The following is a 24,416-nucleotide window of genomic DNA, read 5'->3' on the forward strand; positions in this document are numbered from 1 at the left end:
AACAAATAAACACGAAATAAAGGGAGGTTGAGAGAGATGAACGTCGTTGAACATCAAGATATCTTCAAAATTGATATAAAAAAATATTATTTAATCAATCGAAATGATGTGTAGAAGTATTCAGATTCATCATTCTATTATGAAATTGCAGAAATGATGCACTCAATCGAGCTCTGATTAGAGTTCAAAATATTACGTTTAAACGTTCTGAACAAAACTGAAGACCTTTAAATGTTCTGACCAAAATGAACATTTAAACGTTCTGACAAAAAATTAACATCTTTAAACGTTCAACTAATACGTTCAGAAATTAGAAGTTCTGGTGTTCAAAAAGTTTAGAAGTTCTGAACTTCTAAAGTTTAGAAGTTCATAACTTCTAAACTAACAAAAAAGTCTAGAACAAGCCAAATTCCTACCCTTAAACATTCAAATGTTAAACCTTTAAACGTTTAAGGTTAAAAGTTTAAACGTTCATGCAAAAAAGGCAAAGAAAAAAAATTAAGCATTCAACTTATACGTTCAGACCTTTAAGCGAACACCTTTAAACGTTCAAAATTTCATATCTAAAGTTAAACACCTGTAACATGAAATTGAACACTGAAATAATTTCATATAATATCGTAATCGTCAAACAATTATCAATCGACTGTTAATTTGATCATCGATTCCATCATATGAACAAATATGGAACGTCTGCAACTGGGTTTCTACAAATGGCGTATTTCAATTCAAATCAATTGAAGTGTGTGTCTGCAAATGACGCCGGTGACGATGGTTGAATCGATGCAACGGTTAATTAGGATGGAAACGATTTGAAATAATTTACAAATTTGCCACCGCGTGTGTTTTGAAATCTAGGGTTGAGGGTGGCGCGTACGTAATGACGATAAGGGATTATTGTATTTTATCCTTTATATATATATATATATATATAAAACTAAAGCCCGTCCCAGTTTCATACAAACCCGTTTCACTCTCTTTTCAAGTTAATAACCGGTTCATCTGAATCTGTGTTTGAACTATTACCTAGTCTTCAATTTCTAGATGTGGGTAGAGAACTAAACGGGTCTTTTGTCGACTTTTATCCAACATCAATCTCAAAATCATGTTAAGACATATGTATACAACATGAATATTTGTGGATAAAACAAACACGACCTGTTTAACCCAAGTTACTTTGGCAAAATTATATAACTTGAAATTAAATAAATAAAATTATGCTAATCTCTCATTAAAGTATTATATTTGAATATATAGTATTCATCCAAATTAAATTATGACATACACATTTTATAAATATAAAACAATTATTAAATAGGCTAAATATCAATAAGTGAACCACGCAAAATGTGAATTGAGACAAACACGACTTGTTTAGCTAAACGGGGTTTACTAATTTTACCTTTTCTCATTATATAGAAACATAGATATTACATCAACATAGCAGGTAGGCGAGCAACAAGCTGCGCCGCCACCCCTTTCTGAATTGCAAACCCTAACTTGCTAAATACATACCCCTGCCCCTTTGGAGTCGACACATTGCTATGCACAACCCGTTGGACCCTGGTTAGAAAACGGATAGCTTCCGGTGCCAAGGAGCCAAAGGTATCAAAAGCCAGAGGGACAAAAACATGTTAGTTCTCTTCGTAGGCTTTAGCATGTTTCTCCACCTTCTTCGTTTCAGCCCTTTTCATTGCTTGCCCAGCTACAAACCCATTATCCCTCAAACCAGCTAAAGGAGATACCCCCTGTGAGGTCATCACAAGCGTGTTTTCCCCCGGCCCAACCAAAGACGAGCAAATCTGCCGGTCGTAGAGTGGATCTCCCTTCCGTGGGGTCTGTAAGGAAGTTTATGGGGGCTTCCTTTTTAGCTGATATTCCAGCTCGCCTTAAGATGTCCCAAAGAACGTCCTGCACCCAATCATGTCGGTATTTGAACCCATGCATCTCCTTGCAATGAACCGCATGCTCTCCGAATTTATCCAGGCAAGCCTTACGGCAGATCAGACATGTTTCGTCTTCTGGGTACATTGGGACCATCAAACGGTACTTAAGAATGGACCTATACTCGACCGCAGACATGCTTTGGCCCAAGCCATCAATCGGGATAACGGTCAGAAAATCTTGGGCATGAGGACCTTGTAAGCATTCAATAACCGCCTTCTGTCGGGGGGACAATCCAAAAACTTCTACCAGGCTCCGATCGATTTTGCCAAAAAGGGCATTCGCCAAAGTTTTTTGAGGCTTTGGTGGGGCGGTGTCCTTATTAGAGAAACCGCCAATGTCAGTCTGGGAGAGCGCCATTTAGGCGTTCCAGGGCCAGCACGTAGTCTGAGTAAAATATATTAATATCAATATCCAGACAGATCTAGAATAAAAAGAATATAGATGAATTATATTTTTCCTGAAACTAACTCAAAGCTGTTTAGAAATTCACCAATAACTAAAAACATATAGCAGTTGAAAGTCATCCAAATGTCAAAAATTACATATTTTTTTCCAAGACATGACTAACTTATGTGAAGCAATGCATTACAGGTATTTCTACTATGTTTGTTAGCAGGATGCAGCATATGTTGGTTCAACACAGTTTGCTTTGTTCTTTGCACCCAAAACTTCCCAACAAATCGACCTCTAGCCATCTCACTAACCGTAAGCTTCAACGGAGTCAGTGCTGCGCTATACAACCTTGCAGCCGAAGCAATAAACCCGTCTTCTCACTCGCTTTACCTCATTCTTAACGCCCTCATTCCCCTTTTCATCTCTTTTGTAGCCCTCATTCCCATTATCAGGCAGCCCGCTTTAAACCCGATTCCTTCCGGCCATGATCGCTTCATATTTATAACCTTCAACGTGTTTGCTGTCTTCAATGGCCTCTATCTTCTTCTCATCCCATCGGTTTCAAACCATGCAAAGCTCTTCTTATCTGGTGCCATTGTCATTCTCATTCTCCCATTGACCGTCCCAGGCATTGTGTATGCTAGGAACTGGTTTAAAATCACTATTTACCCGAAAATACTTGCGAACCCAGGGTCAAGATTTTTACTTGTTAATGATGATGATGATGATCATTATGAAGATCTCGGTGGTGATGCTATTCTAGATGTACCTGATGCGGATAGCATGGTTGAAAATGGTGTGAGAGGGTGTTTGGATATGGTGATGAAGAATGATAGATTGGGATTGCTTGAAGAAGAACATGATGCTAAAAGGCTCCTTCGCAGGATCGATTTTTGGCTATATTATTTTGCGTATCTTTGTGGTGGAACGATCGGGCTAGTTTATAGTAATAATCTTGGACAGATAGCGCAGTCACTTGGGTTAGAATCAAGTACTTCTACCCTCATTACGCTTTATTCGTCTTTCTCGTTCTTCGGGCGGTTACTTTCAGCAGCACCGGATTTCTTGAGAACGTGAGTCTATTTACTTATGAATTTTACCTTAATGGGTCAAATGGTTAAAGTCAAGAAAGTTAAGCTTAAAAGTAATTATATTTAACACAGTGATCAGTTATAAACAAGTGTTTTGGTTACTCATTTTGATCTTGAACCAGGGGTTTGCATAGGTCTGTTTTGGGCTCAAACCGAACCAAAATTCGATAATTTGGGTTGAGTTTTAGAAAACCTTCAGTTTCAACTCTTTCTAGACTCATTTCTGTTTGCCATTTGGGCTTGAAATGTTTTGAAAAAAAATTTGACCAAAATAATAAATTTGGGCCTAAATCTTTTTGTTAATTAATAGTTAATTTAGTGGTACACATTTGAGCTAAAATATTTGGGTAACACAGTTATCAAGTTCTTATATTTTAATTAAAACTAAAAATTAAAAATGAAAACCCATAAACTCGTTCCAATCAGTTTTTGGGTTGTAGAGTTATATGCAAAACCAAAACTGAACAGAAAGAAAATAACAAACGGTCGGTTTTTGTCTGGTTCGGTTTTTTGGGTTAAGGATAGCTTTTCCCAGTTTTATGCATAGTGCCCCCAACCAGACCGACCTGTCTATTTTTCTACTACTTAATTCTTGCATGGTAATTTGATTTATACATGTGTTTAGGAAACTATACTTGGCAAGGACGGGATGGCTAGTGGTTGCACTCGTGCCAACAACACTTGCGTTTCTCGTGCTTTCATCGACAGAAACCAAGGTGGCACTTCAGATTGGAACTTCCCTTATCGGTTTAAGCTCAGGCTTCATTTTCTCTGCAGCAGTGTCAGTAACATCCGATCTTTTCGGCCCTAAGAATGTGGGTGTGAACCACAACATTCTGATCACCAATATCCCACTTGGGTCAATCGTTTATGGTCTTCTTTCGGCTCTTGTATACGATAGTAATGCAAGGAAATCCTCGGTTTGTATGGGGAGAAACTGCTACTTTGCAACCTTTGTCTTGTGGGGTTGTGTTTCAGTTTTCGGGCTAGTTTCAAGTGTGCTCTTGTTCTTAAGAACCCGACATGCTTATAATAGATTTGAACATAAACGGATTTCACTGGAATCGTAATTTATGTCCAGAAAGTCCGATTCGACTTGTTCGAATGGTTTATTGTGTTGTCTGATAGACCCATATTCGCGCATCAGTTTTTATCGAGGTACATACTTTTATTAACTACAAAAGAAAATAACAATATTTTGATATATTAAACACAGTTTATTGAACAAAAATTAAAATATAAAAAATGTAGTGATGAAAAACAAATTGTAACATTGGATCTTTACAAGCATATCTCATCCCTCTATAGATCAAACAATAAATGTCTCAGTTTTGTTAAAAACTCTTATATATAGTATAATCCAATAAATAACCAAACACTGATGAAGGTATAAAATCTAAGGGTAAATACAAAACCTTTCACTCTTTATACATAAAAACAATCTCTCATAAGCCAAGGCCATTTTCCTGGCCGTAAACATGGAGATCGCGAATCTCTGACACGCCTTCCCTCTCCGAGCAAGCCGCCTCGGGCCTTCTTCCACCACCAACTCCAACGCCTCCACCAACGACTCAACATTCGGAGAAAACATAAAACCATACTCATCATCAACAAGAATAGTCCCTTTAATGCTAGGAAATCGTGACGCCATGACGGGTTTCCCAGCCATCATGGCTTCCATCAGCGTTAAATCGAGCCCTTGCGGTCTAAGAGTCGGGTTGACAAAGATATCAATCCCATTGTAGAACCCGCGAAGCTCGGATGGGTTCATGGACCCCAAGACTATGACTTGGGACCCTAGCTCCATGTACCTTTGTTGCCATGGTCCAGCCCCAGCCACTACCAAATACACATTTGTGTAGCTTTTAATTAGTTTGGCAAAGGCTTCATATAGCAAAGGGTGACCTTTATCTTTCACTAGTCTTCCAGCCACCCCTAGGAGTAAACTTGCATTATTCGGTACACCGATTTTTGTTCTAAACTTTTTCCCTGATTCGGGATCTTCACGAAAATCGTTCTCGTTGACGCCATTGACGATGACGTGTACGCGTTTACTAGGGATTTGATACACATCTCTAAGCATTTCGCCGCAACTATCGCTTATAGCAATATGATGTTGGTAGTTTCTAAAAAAGCGGATTTCGGTTAAGACTTTCGAAATCATGACTTGTAGACTCTTGTTAAACGATTGGGAGATTGGCTCGTCAGGTCTTCTTAAATGATCTTGATAAATGCTAGACGACACGCTCTCTAGCGCGATTCCATGCCAGGAGACAGCAAGATTGGGGATGTTTCTGGCTTTATAATGCGGCAGGGCCACGCTCTCGGTGTGGATGACATCGAAGGCGCGTTTGTGGTTCTCTTGCTCATATTGCTCCCACGCCTTGTTGTAGCGCCATTGGCCAGGCTGGGCGTCCTCGTGAAAATGCACATGAATGGTGGTGTTGGTTAAAGTGGCATCTTGATGTTCATGTGGTGGTGAAGTGAAGACGTGGATCTCATGGCGGCGGGTGGCTAAAGCCGTGTAGAGCGTGTAGGCGTGGCGCTCCATCCCTCCGGGCGTTGTCCCAAGTGGCCATTTTTCTAGTGAAAACGGCTATCTTGAAGGCAACGGGCGGAGGGATGTGGTCAGGGGAGAAGGCCAGGTGGTTCCAGGAGAATTCTGCTGAGCGGAGGTCACCCGAGAAGGAGGCGGTTGTCTTGGCCATGGAGGGAAAAGGGTTGCATGAGGGGTGTGGAGTAGGATGGTGAAGAAGATCACACAAAAGAGGGTGGTGGCTAGCCTTGATTGGATGGCTCTCTTGCTTCTAGGGGTGGTTGTTGTTTCTGAATGTGATGTTGGTGTCGTCTTTTTGAGGATATTTGCTCTGGATTTTCTACTTATGAACATGTTTCTTCAAGTGGGATTATTAGGATATAAACAAGGGGGTGGTGGGAAGGTATGCATGCACTTAAACAACTGCTTTTTTCTTTCTTTCTTTTGCTTTTCCAAGTGCTTTTCTCACGCATCTTATGGGAAATTGGATGACTTTCATGTGTATTCTATTCATTCTTATGACTCACATTTTCTTGTTGACTTATTATTAATAATAATAAAAGGCTAAGAAGTAAATATAAACAGAACATATATTCTATAAATTCTCTGGATAATAGAACATAAAAAGGAAGTAAATACAAAGGGGTAATGGTAAAAAAAATTATCAACATCTCTTTTAAGTACTTTTGAGTCTTAAACTATTAATCCATAGATTTAGAAGTAACAAGGTAAGATGTTTATTGGAAAAAAAAACGTGTGTTAATTTTAAGATTCTTTTTTATATTTAACTAGTTTTTATCCCCCGTATTACGGGGGTTGTTTTATATTGTTTGTTATTATATTTATTTATTTTATGAATTTATATTTTTTTATTGTATGAAAGTTAATAATATACTTATGGTTTGATAATAAATTGTTTCACAAATAAATGAGATGTTATAACCCGGTTTATATGGTTTTGATGGAACCCAAGACCCGTTTATTTTTTTTACAATAAAATTGGTTTTTTAATTATAAATAATATTTATGAAAGTTAATAATATACTTATGGTTTGATGAGACCCAAGACCCATTTATTTTTTTTACTATCAATTGGTTTTTTAATTTAAATAATATATATATATATAAATATATATATATATATATATCTTTTTTAAAATAAATAAGATATTAATTTTTATTATATCAAATTTTATAGGATTTTTACATTAATAATTTGGTGAGAATAATTTTTAATTTAATGAGATGTTATAACCCGTTTAAGGAATATCTGGGTTTGGTAAGACCCATACCCATGAATTCGGGTCAAATGCATGAGAAGCCTCCATTTAAAATCAAGCAAATCTGGTGACTCACAAAAAAAGGGGAGCGACTATATCATGATATGTAGGATTTTTATGTCTTCGTTTATATATATTATAGATATATTATTTGGTTTATAAGTAAGGTTAAAAAACTAAAGACTAGAATTTTGGGACCACTTAACTGTCTTGTTCATATATTTGTGAAAAATAAAATTATTAGAAACAAGTACAACTTTTTTGATAAGTGAAATAATTAGAGTTTTATTTAAAGTTTTATGTTATTTGTTAATACTCAGGGGTTGGTATTAAAAAAATCGGAAGCTTTATGAAATCTGGATTGGAATCAATTTATTCTTATATAATATTTGATTATTGAGTTTACTTAGTTCGAAATTAAAGTTGATGTGTTGGCATTGACAAATTAAAGTTCACGTTTCAGGTATCGTGTAATATGTATGTATCATTGTATTTTAGATAAACTTGTTAGTTTATCATTGTATTTATATATTATGATTACATAACGGTGTTATTTCACTATTACAATTTTTAGATTTCATCACTTTTAAAAAAATAAAAACAACAATTACGGACATAAAGACACAATGATAAATAGAAAAGACCTAATGACGTGATTTTTTCAAAATTTTATAAAAGAAAGTCATACTCATATAAAGATAATGAAATGTGTGTTATTATAGTGAACTTTTAAAAAAAAATATTGTATGAAAAAGTTATAGATGTTTTAAATTAATGGGCAATTGAAATGGGTCTTACATGTGAACAGAGAAAATTGTGTTTTTTCCTTTTTTTCACCATTTGATCTCCACTTGATACATGACTTTTGATCCTTTTTATTTTTGTATCATTTTGTAAATAACTCAATATATATACGTGGGAAATATCATTGACTTTTTACAAATAAAAATGACACGATAACGACTACTAAAATTGTAAATAATAGGAAGTGACACGTCAAAGTGGCTCATACATGACAATTAGACGAAGTGTGTGTGATAGAGATTCGCAGACAATTCATAAACACGTCTTAAGGTGGAGGTATAGAGCTCGGGTACCATACATAGGGTAGTATTCCTTAAGGGGTACACCACCACCAGCCCCCTAAAGACCCTGTGGGGTAGTTCCAGTGGGTAGTATCTCCCGTGAAAGGTTTGTGTTGACTAGCTGTTGGATAGGTTGATTAGCCGTTTAACGGCTAGTTTTATATTCTTTTTTTTCATCTTTAACTAAAACAATAAATAAATAGATGAATACTACAAAAGTGCATAATAAGTACAAAACGATTACAAAAAAGTGGCAGACAAACGGGCAACAAGCTGCGCCACAACCCCTTTTTAAATAGCAAAGTCAATCCTACTAAAAACGAAGCTTTGGAACCTAGGAGCCGAAGAGGTCCCGTGTACGACACGCTGAACCATGCCCAAGAAATCCATAGCCTCTAGGGCCAGAAAAGCAAGTGTCACACCCCAACCAATTTTATACCCACTCCATGTCACACCCCAACTTAAGGCAAAAATGTCGGGGCGAGAACTGATTGTTCACATCTCACAAGGTACTATCATGCAATTTAATATATGACAATATCCAATTAATTTATTTAAATAAACAATTTCAAACGAGTACATCACTCATAGAATATTACAAAACAAATCTAAATAATAATTGATTAAATTTGTTTATCCTAAAAGTCATCTCTAAGCAATCTTCTCCTTAATAAACAATCCAACCTGATAATCTGCAAATACATACGAAATATATTTTTGTCAACACAAGGTTGAGTGAGAAAATCACCAGTTTTATTAACAATATATTAATATGTAAATAAAGAGCAAAATTGTTATCTGTGAGTATATACAATCAAACCATAATATATAACATTGTAAACAAATAATGATGAGCGGGCTAAACCGTTGCCATGCGAATCGGCCGTTGGTTATCATAAATGAGTTGTCGGTGAAACCATTGTCATGCAAACGGGCGTCAGCCACAACGACATAATGTGATTAATATGATAAATGATGGACCTCTCCAATGCGATAAATAAACATATAAACAATTAACAAATAGCAAGTAGTTATTCAATTGATACACAACACAAATATTAACATGTTGCATAGTATAATGTAAAAATGAAGTTTTGATAGAAGGTACGTATAAGTCCCCAAAAGTATTTTAAAACAAGTAAAATATGGGAGTGATTACTCACCTGATTAGATGATCAAAAGTCAAGAGAGGATGTGAGAATGTGAGCAGTTAAACCCCTTCGGGGTTCACTGACAAGGATTCCTAGTTAAATAATATAATATTATTGGTTAATAATAAATGGGATAACACGTATAATGGATTTAAGATTTCGATGTGACTTGAGTTATGATTGTGATTAGAACGTTATGGATCGAACGATTGATTTCTAACGTTTATTATTATTGCAAAAATAATATTATTATTCACCGTTTATATATAAGATTATTAGTTTTAGTATTTATAAAATACCAGTAATATACAATTTATAAATAAAACATGAGATATAATACACTTATAAAAATATTAAAAAAATAAGTGTTTAAATAAATAATGCAATTATGTTAATAAATATAACATGTAATATATTAAATAATTTAATACAAACGTTAAAATATATAATTATCATATAATATGTATCTTGGAAGCTTAACGAAAATCTAATGATATAAATATAGTTAGCACGTTTGTTATATTTTTTGTTTAAAGAATAATACATATAATACACACACACACACACATATATATAGCAAGGTTATAATAAGAAGTAGATTTTTCCTAAAATGTTTAAGAAGTGTGTTTTCACAATTAGATAACACACCGCACAATAAACACATTTTCCATATCCACCGTCTGATCAACATAGCTAACGCACCAGATTACTTCTTACACTTCTTAGACACATTTCACTTCTTATTATAACCCCACCCTATATATATATATATATATATATATATATATATATATATATATATATATAGGATCAGGATCATGAGATAACTTTTTTGAAATTGAGAACTATGAGAACCATTTTAGACCACAAAAAACCCAAAAATAAAAAAAAATCATAAAATAAAAAAAAACACAAAAATCAAAAAAGTAAAAAAAACCAAAATTCTTATTTTATCATCCCGGTTTCATAAAAAAACTCGGTTTTACTAAGTTATATACACATATGTATACTATATACATATATGTACATTTACATGTTTTTTTTGTACACATGTGTATAATTTAAGATATATGATATTGTACATATGTGTATATTATGTAACTAAAGATTATATAAAATTATACATATGTGTATAATACGACATATTTTTTTTATTTTTTTAATGAAACCGGAATGAAATATAAGAATTTTGGTTTTTTTACTTTTTTAAAATTTTTATTATTTTTTGTTTTATGATTTTTTTAAAGGTGTTTTTAGTAGGTCAAAATGGTTCTCAAATTTCTCAATTTGCAAAGGGTTCTCTTACGATCCTTACCCTATATGACTATATATATATATATTTGATATAATCAAATTTATAAAAGCGTTCAACGATGAGAAAACACCAATAATGGTGTCGGGTTTTAATAAAATAAGGTTTATTATTAATATATACTTATAATACATATATATACACACACAGACGAAAACTTCTAACGAGGTTAAATGACACGAAACGTAAACTTAAGGGTGTCGGTTTAATAAAATAATGTTTATTTCGTATTTAATATCAATTATAAATTAATTAATTAATTAACCATTTAAATCATTTAAACACTTAAAAAAATAGCAGACCAAAAAGTGGGCAGGTCGGGGTTCGAACTTGCGTCCCTGGTCGGCACCACAGTTGAACACACACACCCCAACCAGCTGGGCTGGGGTGTCAGTTAGTAACCAAACGCAAACAAAATATTATAAGCAGAACCTAGATTACCCCTAATTGATTAAGAACCCTAGAAAATCACATCCGTTAAAATGGTTATTGTTTGTTAAATTAATGTCACACCCGGCCCTGAGCGGCGGAAACAGCCGGGCACGCGCGAGTGGGGATTGATAATTAAGCACGGGCCATTGCAAACATTCAAAGTAAGATTTTCATTGCGCATGAAAAGTTTAATACAAATACATTACATTGTTTAAGAATTACATAAAAACATCCAAGTATAAAACTGTTGAAGATTTCCACGCCATATCCCCTCGCGCGGCGAGAACAACCACGCGCATCGAAGGGATAGAACTAAAATCTTCCAAAAAGTTAGTTTTAGATGTTCAGCGTGAGGTGCTCTAAGTGTGACTCCATGCGCTACCTAGTTATCTCCTGAAAGACACGTAAAAACATTTGAATCAGTATAAACTGAGTGAGTTCACAAGTTTTAGTAACTTGATAAATCGTATTGCATCATAATCTTGATAAAAATCATTCTGAAACATAATTCTGATAGCATCATAAAAACACATGCTTGGTAAAACATAGTTCTATCAACACATTCTGATAAAATCGTTCCGCGAGTTACGCGCGAACATTTCTGGGAACTGTGCTCGTCTGTGTAAGTGGCGCTGCCACTACGAGCTAAAATAATGTAATACCGTCCCGCGGGTTACGCGCGGACACTTCTGGAAAACTGTGCTCGTCTGTGTAAGTGGCGCTGCCACTACGAGCGAATAATGCTGTAATACCGTCCCGCGGGTTACGCGCGGACGTTGTGCCGGAAAACAAGGCGCTCGTCTGCGTAAGAGGAGCGACCTCTACGAGCGGGCTCAAACCCATAGTACTGCCCCATGACCATACTAGGCACTCGTCTGTGTAAGAGGTGCGACCCCTACGAGTGGGCGGATCAAACCAGCAGTCCCTACCCTTAGAGTTCCAATGGTAAAGTGATCACTTACTCGAATCTGGTGCACTAACATTGAAAAACCATAGATAACCGTTCGCATTGCTCATCATGAAACATAACTTAAACACATAATCGTTTGCATAGCTTGTAAGTATACCATGATAAAACATTATTTAAGTACGTGTCCCTCGCCCCGAAAACAGTTTAAAAATAGTGAAAACAATGAAAATAGGGGCTGTGAGACTCACCTGTGGTTCTTGTTAAGGGATTAATCGAGATTCGGGTTTTCTTGGTGTTGGCCTCGAAATCGAAGGTCTAGAATACGATTAAATAACAAGAAGTATATATATTAAGATCAAGAAATAGGAGAATATAAGGGTTGGAAAGTAGATCTCAGGGTTATAATCTCGGCTTACCTAGTAACAGGATCGGAAATGAAATTTGCAGTTCTTAAGAGAGAAGTTTGAAGTGTGTTTGGGTGATAATTTGGGTTTCATATTTATAGGCAAACTCAAGGGAACACAATCCCTTGCTTTAGGGGATTGTAATCTTTTCATATCTAGGTGTAATGATGATAAAGTATGGAAATTATTATTATTTATTTAAAAGTGGAGGAGTGGATAAAAGATCTTGATTTGATTTGGACAGGACATGCAGGTCTGGGGTTGGTGAGAATAGGGTGGCTGACAGTTGACTTTTCATGTTACAGTGTGCTTTTTCAGGTACTTTTGTCAGTGTACAGTAAAAAGTGGAAAATCTCTGAAACACGCTACTGTTTCCTTTTGGGCGGGAGTAATCTCCTTATGTCTGGAGAATAGACTAAGTGTTCTGTGCGCATCACTTTGTGCGCATAGCTTCCTGCGTGAAGGACATTTCTTTGCTGCGGGTAGGTGCGTAACCTTCTCGCAGTTAGGGACATTGAGTTTCATTTGTAGATTCTCCAGGTGGTCTTGGTATTTCAACATAGTGATCAGTTATGTTGAAGTCAATTCCATCTTGGAGCTTCAGACAAACTAGCTCTCAATGTTCCCGCCATGCGGGGAGGTTAGTTCCCTTCCGCACGCGCATAAACGATTTAGGATGCACCCGCCTTAGCATCGTGCGGGATGGTCGACCCATAGACAACATAACGTTAAGTTACATGAAAACATAAAGCCAAAACATTCGCGCATGGCGCATATAACATATGCCCACGCTGGTTCTTAACACGGTGCGCTCGCGCAGGGCGCACATAACAAATGCACGCGCTGACTAACATGGCGCGCTCGCGCAGGGCGCACATAACAAATGCACGCGCTGATTCTAATATGGCGCGTTCGCGCAGGGCGCATATAACAAAATTACCTAATATTTAGGTTGATTACTTGGTTTAAGGGATTGGGAATTTACCGGGTGTCACATTCTCCCCTCGTTAAACGAATTTCGTCCCGAAATTTAGGAGACGTTGCTGGCAGAAGCCATGTTCTGAAAGAGGTGTGGGTATTTCTTGCGTATTTGGTCTTCTCTTTCCCAAGTGAATTCAGGCCCACGCCTCGAGTTCCATTGAACCTTTACTAACTTGATTCTGCTTCTGCGTAACTTTTGTTCTTTCCAATCGGTTACTGCTATAGGTTCTTCTACGAAGTGCAGCTGTTTGTCGATGTGAATCTCTTCCAACGGCAAAATCAACGTTTCGTCAGATAAGCACTTTTTGAGGTTGGACACATGAAACGTATCATGAACTCCACTGAGTTCGGCGGGTAAACGGAGTTTATAAGCAACCGGACCGATCCTTCCCAGGATCTCAAATGGTCCAATATAGCGCGGATTTAACTTTCCTCGCTTGCCGAAACGGGGGACTCCTTTCCATGGAGAGACTTTCAAAAGTACTCTTTCCCCTACTTGAAACTCCAATGGTTTTCTTCGCACATCTGCGTAGCTCTTCTGTCTGTCGCGCGCTGTCTTAAGGCGATCCCTTATCTGAAAAATCTTGTCTGTTGTTTCTTGGATCAATTCTGGACCAGTCATTTGCTTGTCACCCACTTCAGCCCAGCACAGTGGGGATCTACACTTGCGCCCATACAAAGCTTCAAACGGCGCAGCCTTGATGCTTGTGTGATAACTGTTGTTGTAAGAAAATTCAACCAATGGGAGATGAGTATCCCAGCTTCCTCCGAAATCGATCGCGCACGCGCGCAGCATATCTTCCAACGTCTGAATTGTTCGCTCGCTTTGCCCATCCGTTTGAGGATGATAAGCTGTACTCATATCAAGGCGAGTACCTAGAGCTCCTTGTAACGATCTCCAAAACCTTGATGTGAACCGACTATCTCTATCAGAAATGAAGGACACTGGGACTCCATGTTTTGAAACTACTTCTCGAATATACAATCGGGCTAACTTTTCCATCTTATCGGTTTCCTTGATCGGCAGGAAGTGCGCTGACTTAGTTAGCCGATCTACAATAACCCAGATCGTGTCGTAACCCCCAGGTGTCCTTGGCAATTTGGTGATGAAGTCCATAGAGATTTGTTCCCACTTCCACATGGGAATTTCTGGCTGCTGAAGCAACCCTGATGGTTTCTGGTATTCAGCCTTCACCTTCGAACACGTCAGGCACTTACTGACATACGTCGCGATGGCGCCTTTAAGATTGGGCCACCAATACAGCGTTTTAACATCTTGGTACATCTTGTCTGCGCCAGGATGTACGGAATACCGCGTCTTGTGAGCTTCGTTTAATACTTGCTCGCGCAATCCTCCCTTGAGAGGGACCCATATGCGGTTAGCAAAATACCGAGTGCCGTTCTCTTTGAGCTCCAAATCCTTAATCATACCCCCAAGGGATTCGTTTTTAACAAACTCCGGTTTCAAGGCTTCTTGCTGAGCGTCTCGGATGCGAGTAGAGAGATCTGCGTGTATGGTCAACCTTAGAGCCTTGACTCGCAGCGTTTTTATTCGCTCCTTCCTACTTAGCGCGTCTGCTACCACATTCGCCTTTCCAGGGTGGTACTTAATTTCACAATCATAATCTTTCAACAACTCCACCCATCTTCGTTGCCTCATGTTTAAATCCTTTTGATCAAATATATGCTGAAGGCTCTTGTGATCCGTAAAGATTATACACTTTGTACCATAGAGGTAATGGCGCCAAATCTTTAGCGCGAAGACAACCGCTCCAAGTTCCAGATCATGCGTTGTGTAGTTCTTCTCATTGGTCTTGAGTTGGCGCGAGGCATACGCTATGACTTTGTCTCGCTGCATAAGGACACATCCGAGTCCCTGATGTGAAGCGTCGCAGTAAACAACAATGTCATCCGTCCCCTCGGGCAGAGACAGAATTGGCGCACTACATAACTTCTGTTTCAACATTTGAAACGCTGCTTCCTGACTTTCGCCCCAAACAAACTTCTTGTCTTTCTGAGTTAGCGCGGTCAGAGGTAGAGCTATCTTGGAGAAGTTCTCAATGAAGCGTCGATAGTAGCCAGCTAGTCCTAGGAATTGCCTCACCTCAGTTGGGGTTTTTGGCGCTTCCCAGTTTTCGATGGCCTTGACTTTGGAAGGATCAACGTGTATTCCTTTCTCGTTTACAACGTGACCGAGAAAGTGAACTTCTCTAAGCCAAAACTCGCACTTGGAAAACTTCGCATACAACTTTTCTTTCCTCAACAATTCCAAAATCAATCTCAGGTGTTGCTCATGCTCGGCCTTGGTCCGAGAGTAAATCAGAATATCATCTATAAACACAATCACAAACTTGTCCAAGTATGGTTTGCACACGCGGTTCATCAGATCCATGAACACAGCCGGTGCATTAGTTAGCCCGAAAGGCATCACTAAGAACTCATAATGGCCGTATCTAGTTCGGAAGGCTGTTTTCGGCACATCTTCCTCATGGACCCTAAGTTGGTGGTATCCTGACCGTAGATCTATCTTCGAATAATAACTGGATCCCTGTAACTGGTCAATTAAGTCGTCAATCCTCGGTAAGGGGTACCGATTCTTGACTGTCAGCTTGTTCAGCTCCCTATAGTCAATACACATTCTGAACGAACCATCCTTCTTCTTAACAAACAGTACTGGAGCTCCCCAAGGTGAAAAGCTTGGGCGTATGAAACCCTTATCCAATAGTTCCTGTAACTGATTAGATAGCTCTTGCATCTCAGATGGAGCTAGTCGATAAGGCGCTCGAGCTACTGGCGCAGCTCCTGGGACTAAATCAATACGAAACTCTACTTGTCGCGGCGGCGGTAATCCGGGCAAATCTTCAGGAAAAACTTCTGGAAATTCGCGCACTACCGGTAAGTCTTCAATTCTTCGCTCATCTCCTTTCTTCTCTACTACATGCGCCAAGAAGGCGTAGCACCCTTTCCTTAGGCACTTACGCGCCTTTAGGCACGAAATCAGTTTCGTCGCAACTCCCCTTCTTTCCCCTTGAATTACCAAGGTTTCTTCGTTCAACAGTGGGATCCGAACCTGCTTCTCATGGAAAATAACTTCCGCACGGTTCTCGACTAACCAATCCATACCTACCACAATGTCAAAACTTCCCAAGTCTATTGGCAACAAGTTAATATTGAACCCGTGACCTCCCATGACTATAACACATTGTTCAGTTCTTTCGTTCGCGCATAACTGGCTATCATTGGCTAGTTCTATAGTATAAGGCGTATCTAGCCTACTGGTTGCTAAGCCTAGGGAGTTTTTAAACTCAGCAGATATAAAACTCAGGTCAGCGCCAGTATCAAATAAGACAGATGCAAAATGGCCGTTAAGCAAAAACGTACCGGTTACCACATTCGGCTCTTCTTTAGCTTCACCCGCGCCGATCACAAAAGCTCTCCCGCGAGCTTGGTTTCCCCTTTGCGGGCAATCCCGACTGAAATGCCCTGGCTTTCCGCATGCATAGCAGTTGTCATTGGCTCCAGCTTCTTTAGCACGGCAATTCACCGTCTTGTGCCCTGGCCTGTTACATTTGGCGCACGTGACGCTCGCGCATTCACCCTCGTGGTGAAACTTGCATTTGTTGCACCATGGGTAAGGGCCACTGTATCCTTTTCGTGGTGGCTCCGCGGCCTGAATCGCGTAAACCCTTGCGCTTTCCTGCTTCTTGAACGGTGGCTGCTTGGAGTCGGACCCTCGGTGGTGCGAGTTCCATTTCCTCTTGGAGTCAGAGGTTCGCTGCTCGCTTCCGCGCGTAGTCAACATACCCGCACGGACCGTATCCCTTGTAAGGGTGATGGCCCGCGCTACCGCCTCATCAAAGGTTGGAGGCGCTGCGGCGTTGAGCGGAACCCTAACAACAGGAGGTAACCCAAAAATATACCTCTCGATCTTCTTTTCCTCCGTGTTTGCCATGTCTGGCACCAACTGGCAAAGCTCGTTGAACCGGTTGTTGTAGGCGTCGATATCCGTTCCTACCATGGTGTGGTTCCAGAATTCCTGCTGCAGACTCTGGATTTCTGCGCGAGAGCAGAACTTTCTCATCATCATTTCCTTCAGTTCCTCCCAGGTCTTGTGGAGAGCAACTTCTCGCCCCAATGTTTTCGTTTGAAGCTTCCACCAAGACGAAGCTGCCTCTTGGAACATGCAGGTCGCGTAAAGGACCTTCTGGTTCTCACTACATCCGCTAATGGAGAGAACTGTCTCCATCTTGTCAATCCAGTTGTAGAGCCCAATGGCCCCTTCGGTACCCTTGAATGGCCAAGGCCTACAGGCCATGAATGTCTTATAGGAGCATCCTTTGTCCAAGGTTCCTGATTCGGGTTCTGGGGTCTCGTTCTGACGACCCTGACTTGATTCGGCCTTGCTGGCCTCATGCGTCGCAATCGCTTGCGCGATTATTTCCGCGAGTTCCTCGGGTGTCATGGTAATTCCCTTGGCTCTAGTTGGAGGCATTCTCGCTTTAAAAGAGTGAAAATATATTAAACTTAGCGCATGTACTCTGAGCACATAATGTTCTTTATCTTTATTCACTAGACACTGTGTGACCCGTGTTCCTAAGTGTGTGTATAGTTTCTTTTGAAAATATTCTTTTGAAAAATATTTCATGCGATTCCCCAACGGTTATAGTCTAGGTTAAAACTTCTTTTCCTAGTTCGCTATAACCAGTGCTCTGATACCAATCTGTCACACCCGGCCCTGAGCGGCGGAAACAGCCGGGCGCGCGCGAGTGGGGATTGATAATTATGCACGGGCCATTGCAAACATTCAAAGTAAGATTTTCATTGCGCATGAAAAGTTTAATACAAATACATTACATTGTTTAAGAATTACATAAAAACATCCAAGTATAAAACTGTTGAAGATTTCCACGCCATATCCCCTCGCGCGGCGAGAACAACCACGCGCATCGAAGGGATAGAACTAAAATCTTCCAAAAAGCTAGTTTTAGATGTTCAGCGTGAGGTGCTCTAAGTGTGACTCCATGCGCTACCTAGTTATCTCCTGAAAGACACGTAAAAACATTTGAATCAGTATAAACTGAGTGAGTTCACAAGTTTTAGTAACTTGATAAATCGTATTGCATCATAATCTTGATAAAAATCATTCTGAAACATAATTCTGATAGCATCATAAAAACACATGCTTGGTAAAACATAGTTCTATCAACACATTCTGATAAAATCGTTCCGCGAGTTACGCGCGAACATTTCTGGGAACTGTGCTCGTCTGTGTAAGTGGCGCTGCCACTACGAGCTAAAATAATGTAATACCGTCCCGCGGGTTACGCGCGGACACTTCTGGAAAACTGTGCTCGTCTGTGTAAGTGGCGCTGCCACTACGAGCGAATAATGCTGTAATACCGTCCCGCGGGTTACGCGCGGACGTTGTGCCGGAAAACAAGGCGCTCGTCTGCGTAAGAGGAGCGACCTCTACGAGCGGGCTCAAACCCATAGTACTGCCCCATGACCATACTAGGCACTCGTCTGTGTAAGAGGTGCGACCCCTACGAGTGGGCGGATCAAACCAGCAGTCCCTACCCTTAGAGTTCCAATGGTAAAGTGATCACTTACTCGAATCTGGTGCACTAACATTGAAAAACCATAGATAACCGTTCGCATTGCTCATCATGAAACATAACTTAAACACATAATCGTTTGCATAGCTTGTAAGTATACCATGATAAAACATTATTTAAGTACGTGTCCCTCGCCCCGAAAACAGTTTAAAAATAGTGAAAACAGTGAAAATAGGGGCTGTGAGACTCACCTGTGGTTCTTGTTAAGGGATTAATCGAGATTCGGGTTTTCTTGGTGTTGGCCTCGAAATCGAAGGTCTAGAATACGATTAAATAACAAGAAGTATATATATTAAGATCAAGAAATAGGAGAATATAAGGGTTGGAAAGTAGATCTCAGGGTTATAATCTCGGCTTACCTAGTAACAGGATCGGAAATGAAATTTGCAGTTCTTAAGAGAGAAGTTTGAAGTGTGTTTGGGTGATAATTTGGGTTTTATATTTATAGGCAAACTCAAGGGAACACAATCCCTTGCTTTAGGGGATTGTAATCTTTTCATATCTAGGTGTAATGATGATAAAGTATGGAAATTATTATTATTTATTTAAAAGTGGAGGAGTGGATAAAAGATCTTGATTTGATTTGGACAGGACATGCAGGTCTGGGGTTGGTGAGAATAGGGTGGCTGACAGTTGACTTTTCATGTTACAGTGTGCTTTTTCAGGTACTTTTGTCAGTGTACAGTAAAAAGTGGAAAATCTCTGAAACACGCTACTGTTTCCTTTTGGGCGGGAGTAATCTCCTTATGTCTGGAGAATAGACTAAGTGTTCTGTGCGCATCACTTTGTGCGCATAGCTTCCTGCGTGAAGGACATTTCTTTGCTGCGGGTAGGTGCGTAACCTTCTCGCAGTTAGGGACATTGAGTTTCATTTGTAGATTCTCCAGGTGGTCTTGGTATTTCAACATAGTGATCAGTTATGTTGAAGTCAATTCCATCTTGGAGCTTCAGACAAACTAGCTCTCAATGTTCCCGCCATGCGGGGAGGTTAGTTCCCTTCCGCACGCGCATAAACGATTTAGGATGCACCCGCCTTAGCATCGTGCGGGATGGTCGACCCATAGACAACATAACGTTAAGTTACATGAAAACATAAAGCCAAAACATTCGCGCATGGCGCATATAACATATGCCTACGCTGGTTCTTAACACGGTGCGCTCGCGCAGGGCGCACATAACAAATGCACGCGCTGACTAACATGGCGCGCTCGCGCAGGGCGCACATAACAAATGCACGCGCTGATTCTAATATGGCGCGCTCGCGCAGGGCGCATATAACAAAATTACCTAATATTTAAGTTGATTACTTGGTTTAAGGGATTGGGAATTTACCGGGTGTCACAATTAATGTTGGGGTTAATGTTATACGAACCAAAACGAACATGATACATCAATCAATTACCTGATAAACTAATTAATGATGATGAATTAAGAACATAATGTGACACTCGTCAATTTCAGGTTAACTTCGTTAATCCGAACTCCGTTAATTCAAACTTAAGATCACACGAACTGTAACGCATATCTCATTACATTTAAGTTAGGGTTTTAAATGACACTTGACAATCACTACACAAGTAATCTTTCGGAATTTCACCGAAACACACACGAGTCGACTCAAACCGTTGGTGAACAAACAATAATTAATATAAACAAGTACTTGGTATAAATACGTGTTATGGTTATATGTGACTATGTTCTTGCATGTGTAACATTATATTATGGATGATGTAGCCTAGTTTGTACAAGAATTAGGTGAAATAGAAGATTAGGGGGTAAAGTGTAACATGTTAATACTTAAACATATTATTTACCAAACCTAATCACTCTCCCTCTCCCCTTGGCGACGGCAGCAGCCCCCCCCCCCCATCTCCTCTCTTGTTCGACCGAGCCACAAGCACACACACATACATACAAGTTGTTTACAAGTTTGTTGAAGGATCCAAGGTGATAACTAGGTAAATAAACACCATGTCTAACCCATTCTATAAATTAATTACATGATTAAACCTGCAAATCATAAACCCTAAGTGCTAAATATGTTGTTTGTTGATGAATTAGGGTTACATGTATGATTGTTAGTGCAAAGGTTATTAGTTTGTTGAGTTTTAATGAAAACTGGTGCTGGACAGATTCTTAATTTCATGTTGAAACGACTGTAACCCGATGTTAATTACATGTTTTGAAGTGATTGTTGATTCTATAATATACTAGGTCGAGTCTAGTTTCTAAAAAGTCCGAGTTTGTAAATTTTAGACGTGTAAAAGTTAGTTTTTATTATTTTACAAAACTGTTGTGCAAGGCTGATTCAGGAGACCTGCTGTTAGGCTGTTTTGAAATTAGTATATCTCATAAACTACAAGACCAAATGGGATGCTGTTAGGCTATTTTGAGTTAGAAATCTAACCCAATTGGTCTTGCATTAATTGGATTTGTTATGAATCGGGAATAACAAATAACATTCTGTTACGCATGATAATGATTGCTGTGTGTTTCCTGTGATGTTTTGATCATTGTGATAAAACCGTATATGATAAAAATATAATAAAAATATTTTTAGAAACCTAACTCATGTGTGCTTCTGTGATGATTTTTGGTGATTTATTAGACATGTTGGGATTTATTAAATAGAGTAATCTTGTCGAGTGAAAATCTGCCTGGACAATTTAGCTGCTGAATTACTTGAATTATCATGAAAAGTGCATAACTAATCGATGTTTGCTATGTTTTGACCTAATTGCCCTTGTGGGGGATAATTGCTAGTAATGTACAATGTTAATACTTGACACTCAAGTACTTGTTCACATGTGTAACTTATCACCACTGTGTTTGTCGAGTCACACTTATTTCACAAACGAAACACGAAACGCATCTCATGCATAAGTTGTATGTGTCGAGTCTAGGGACTCACTCGTAGTTCAATACATAGAAAATCTCGTTTTTGTTTTTAGAACACTAGTGAGGATTTTCTGTGACGCACACATTTCTCGGATCTTTTTGGTTATTTTCGCAAACAGTGAGTTTCACGTCCCCTTTTTACTCTTTTTAAACGCTTTTATTAGGGGGAGATAACATACTCCAACGCTGTAGATTTTGTTTAGTTTTTATATATCATTTGTAAGGCTAAGTGGCAAACAAACCAACTAAAGTCCTTCATAACATCGAACTGGTTAATATTTGTATAACAGCGAGTCACTGTTGAGTAGTACTACTGGGTTTGACAAACCCCACCCAACTCTAAACTCGACTATAGGTCGAGTGGGTGTGATCTTGGCTAACACATTACCATGGTCGTGGTTGACATGGTGGCAAGGCAATTGATAAACAGTCAGCTTCGGTATCGAACACTTAGTAATACATGCTTGATAGGTTAGCTACCTATTGATATATAATTGACTTAAACACTATCTGGTAACGCAAAACGTAAACGCAAACGCAAACGCTTTATTTATATAAACTTGTGAACTCACCAACCCTGTGTTGACACTTTTAGAATGTTATTCTCATGTAGCTGAGGCGGGCGCGCAGTATAGGACATGCATTCGCTAAACACCATTGTTTTAAAAACTTCTTTTAATTTTTGTCTTGATACTTGGGTTTTTAAGTCGTCCTGTGTGGCGCAACTGTTTGGTTTACTATTTACGCTTCCGCATTTCATTTAAGACTTGATGTCTTGTTGGTTTTGAAAACTTTTAATATGGTGTTTGATTGTAACTAATGATTCTGATCCTGTTAGTTCACACCCTCTGACGGTAAAACTCCGTTAGTGGATTTTGAGGGTGTGACACATAAGCCGTCGAATAGGAACACGAACAAAACCCGATATACGTATGCTGATATAATTAGATTATATTGATCTGTTAATGGTCTATCGTTTTATTGGTATGAACGGGTTTTGATATTCTGGTAAACGAGATCAAATTGATCGTAATTCTATAATTAACTAGTCGGTGCAGCTTAAGTATTAGGAAAGATCTGATACGATTAATTCCAACAATAAGACGAAGATTAAGGTGCAAGATATTAAACGGGTTTAGGGTTTATGGGTCCGGATACAAGTTTACGGGTTGGGTAAATGGGTTGGTTAAAATAATAATTAGCATATTTGCAAATTAGTCCATAAGGTTCTATGATGGAAACATATTAGGGTAAACTAAAGTTTAGGGTAAATATTTTGCATTTAACAAAGTGTATATTAATAAATAAAGAAAAGAAAAATATAATATAAATAGTTAAATATTTTATTGATTAAAAATTTCCCGAAAAAACAAAAACGGGACGAGTATTTAGTATACTATGTGAAAACCCGAGTTTTTACACTCTACCCCAACCATAAAAATGAATTTGAACCTTCACGTGTATATTTCACCCGATAATTACGATGAAGAATCCTCCAATGATAGCGGTATCCCATTTCTCTATGATCTTGTCCAAAAAGCCGAGGAAGAATACACTGGCACATCTAAGATAGTGACATTTTCTGAGATGTATCCAAATGACTTTAGTAATAAAGAAAGAGAGTGAATTTCGTGTGATCTTACGACATTTTATCACACTTTAAAGGAAAATAGTAAATTTGTAAAATTGGGTGAAATGTGTGACCTTGCTCGTGTAATGGTGAAAATCGGAAAACACGACTCTTTTCCTTTGATTTATCGAATATTGAAGCTAGCGTTCGTTCTATCGGTTGCAACTACAACCCTTGAAAGATGTTTTTTTTAAATAAAGCTTATCAAGACAGATTTCGCAATCGAATGGGTAATGAGTATTTGACCAAATACTTAAATTTGTGGGGTAGAGAGAGCAACACTTGATAAAGTAAAATGTAATGGCTTGATTTCAAGCTTTTAATAACTGAAGAGGAGAAATCTACATCCCATGTGTTTAAATATATTTATTATTATGTTTTTATTTTTGTTTATTTATATTGTATGAAATATGATAAAAAATAAAATTAAACGTTAACCTTGACGTTTTGTTCAAGATCCGTCACTACAGACAATACAAGATTGGTTGAGCTTAAAACACTTGGGGTACTCTTAGAATACCACACCCTCCACCATTAATCTTTTATCTTTCTTGCTTACTAGTTACTAGTTACCAATGCTAAAAAACCATTGCCAAAAATTATTAATTTTATGCTTTTCAAATAAGGTATAAAATCAGAGTTTTTTCTTAAACTAGTGTTGATGATAAAACTATTTATCATTTTAGTGTCATTAAAAACTATTTACCAAACTAGTGTTTTCTATTTCTTTTATATTTCTTTAACTTTTTAG

At 38.4% G+C, this 24,416-nt stretch overlaps 2 pseudogenes across 1 annotated transcript; one reads left to right on the top strand and one right to left on the bottom strand.

Annotated features, from left to right (window-relative positions):
- Positions 1 to 2,525: 2,525 nt before the first annotated feature.
- On the top strand, positions 2,526 to 4,876 carry LOC143607921 (protein NUCLEAR FUSION DEFECTIVE 4 pseudogene; annotated as a pseudogene). The gene is made up of 2 exons (XR_013149085.1): positions 2,526 to 3,413; positions 4,057 to 4,876. The product of XR_013149085.1 is annotated as a protein NUCLEAR FUSION DEFECTIVE 4 pseudogene (transcript).
- LOC143607922 (uncharacterized) lies at positions 4,828 to 6,321 on the bottom strand (annotated as a pseudogene).
- Positions 6,322 to 24,416: the final 18,095 nt, after the last annotated feature.

Source organism: Bidens hawaiensis, unplaced genomic scaffold (assembly GCF_021521415.1).
Source record: "Bidens hawaiensis isolate Kalapana, Puna unplaced genomic scaffold, B.hawaiensis_p1.1 tig00090285_1, whole genome shotgun sequence".
Classification (NCBI taxonomy): Eukaryota; Viridiplantae; Streptophyta; class Magnoliopsida; order Asterales; family Asteraceae; genus Bidens; species Bidens hawaiensis.